Source organism: Zeugodacus cucurbitae, unplaced genomic scaffold (assembly GCF_028554725.1).
Source record: "Zeugodacus cucurbitae isolate PBARC_wt_2022May unplaced genomic scaffold, idZeuCucr1.2 ctg00000255.1, whole genome shotgun sequence".
Taxonomy (NCBI): Eukaryota; Metazoa; Arthropoda; class Insecta; order Diptera; family Tephritidae; genus Zeugodacus; species Zeugodacus cucurbitae.
In genome coordinates, this window is record NW_026530869.1 from 17,501 (window position 1) to 20,000 (window position 2,500).

The following is a 2,500-nucleotide window of genomic DNA, read 5'->3' on the forward strand; positions in this document are numbered from 1 at the left end:
ATATAGATACTAAGTTAATGAATTCATACAAGTTAAAAATTTTCATATAAATACTAAATAATTTTCATATAGATACTAAGTTTATGAATTCATACAAGTAAAAAATTTTCATATAAATACTAAATAATTTTCATATAGATACTAAGTTAATGAATTCATACAAGTTAAAAATTTTCATATAAATACTAAATAATTTTCATATAGATACTAAGTTTATGAATTCATACAAGTAAAAAATGTTCATATAAATACTAAATAATTTTCATATAGATACTAAGTTTATGAATTCATACAAGTAAAAAATTTTCATATAAATACTAAATAATTTTCATATAGATACTAAGTTTATGAATTCATACAAGTTAAAAATTTTCATATAAATACTAAATAATTTTCATATAGATACTAAGTTTATGAATTCATCAAGTAAAAAATTTTCATATAAATACTAAATAATTTTCATATAGATACTAAGTTTATGAATTCATACAAGTAAATAATTTTCATATAAATACTAAATAATTTTCATATAGATACTAAGTTAATGAATTCATACAAGTTAAAAATTTTCATATAAATACTAAATAATTTTCATATAGATACTAAGTTAATGAATTCATACAAGTTAAAAATTTTCATATAAATACTAAATAATTTTCATATAGATACTAAGTTAATGAATTCATACAAGTTAAAAATTTTCATATAAATACTAAATAATTTTCATATAGATACTAAGTTTATGAATTCATACAAGTAAATAATTTTCATATAAATACTAAATAATTTTCATATAGATACTAAGTTAATGAATTCATACAAGTTAAAAATTTTCATATAAATACTAAATAATTTTCATATAGATACTAAGTTAATGAATTCATACAAGTTAAAAATTTTCATATAAATACTAAATAATTTTCATATAGATACTAAGTTTATGAATTCATACAAGTAAAAAATTTTCATATAAATACTAAATAATTTTCATATAGATACTAAGTTTATGAATTCATACAAGTAAATAATTTTCATATAAATACTAAATAATTTTCATATAGATACTTAATAAATTTCATATAAATACTAATTAATTTTCATATAGATACTAATTTTCATATAAGTACTAAGTGTATGAATTCATACAACTAAATAATTTTCATATAAGTACAAAAAATTTAAAAAAAAAAATAAATGTTAAGCTATTTTTGATGTTGTAATATTTCTTATAAGCATAATGCTCATAGAAAATGATATAAATTACTTGTATATATATGAATTTAAAACTTTTATATGGTTAAAAAGATTTTCTCCATACGATTTCCGGTTGGTGAGGTGTACGTGGCAGAAAACATATATGTTGTATGAAACTTCAACATTAGTACTTGTATGAAAATTTTAATACTTGTATGAAATTGCATACTTAGTACTTATATGAAAATTATTTTCATATATTTATAAAAGTATTTAAGTGTAATATATAAATGAGAGCAAAAAAATTTATTCCTGGTTTGCTACAGTTGGTTTAAATAGAAATAATTTTGTTAATAATGAAATGTTATTAATTGAGATTATTCTTCTATACCTAACATAATGTAGTCGTTTTTTTTTTAATTTAACTTTTTTTGGGGTTTGTTCTTCTATTCACATAAAATATATGTGGGTAAAGAATAAAATTCAATAAAGTTAAATATTTATATTATTACGCTCGAATACTTTCATATCATATATGAAATAAAATGAAAAATAATTGAATTGAAATTATTAATTTCAAATCAAAAGAAAAACGTATATACTCTTAAAAAAAGATATATACACTATATGCATTGAAATAAAGTAAAATGTATAAAAAATGATATTATTTGAAAGTTTAACAAATACAAGAAGAAACATCGTCCTTACATTAATAATTATATTATATATGTATAGAGAACGAAAATTCTTTCTCACGATAAGATACACAGTCTCAAAGTCCGAATAAGACCGCAATAAATAATACAATAATATGAAATTTAAATGACATGAAGTAAATTATTTAATCCGACCATAGTAGAAGAAATTTCATAATTATTTATTGTCGCGATTTCGTTCTCCTTTGCATTGTGTATATGTCGTGTACTTAATTTTCAAATATTGAAAATATCATTATAAAAATTTATATAGTATAAAAAATATTATATAAATGAATAAAAAATATTATTCTGGTTGATCCTGCCAGTAGTTATATGCTTGTCTCAAAGATTAAGCCATGCATGTCTAAGTACAAACAAATTAAAAGTGAAACCGCAAAAGGCTCATTATATCAGTTATGGTTCCATAGATCGTTAACAGTTACTTGGATAACTGTGGTAATTCTAGAGCTAATACATGCAAAATAAACACGGACCTTTTGGAACGTGTGCTTTTATTAGGCTAAAACCAAGCGATCGTAAGATCGTTATATTGGTTGAACTCTAGATAACTTGCAGATCGTATGGTCTCGTACCGACGACAGATCTTT

The 2,500-nt window shown here is 20.4% G+C and overlaps 1 non-coding gene across 1 annotated transcript in view; it reads left to right on the plus strand.

Annotated features, from left to right (window-relative positions):
* The first annotated feature begins 2,198 nt into the window (after positions 1-2,198).
* LOC128924076 (small subunit ribosomal RNA) overlaps positions 2,199-2,500 on the plus strand; it is a 1,990-nt gene continuing 1,688 nt past the window's right edge. The window contains exon 1 of the ribosomal RNA XR_008472770.1: positions 2,199-2,500. This exon is cut by the window's right edge and continues 1,688 nt beyond it. This is a non-coding gene — a ribosomal RNA (small subunit ribosomal RNA).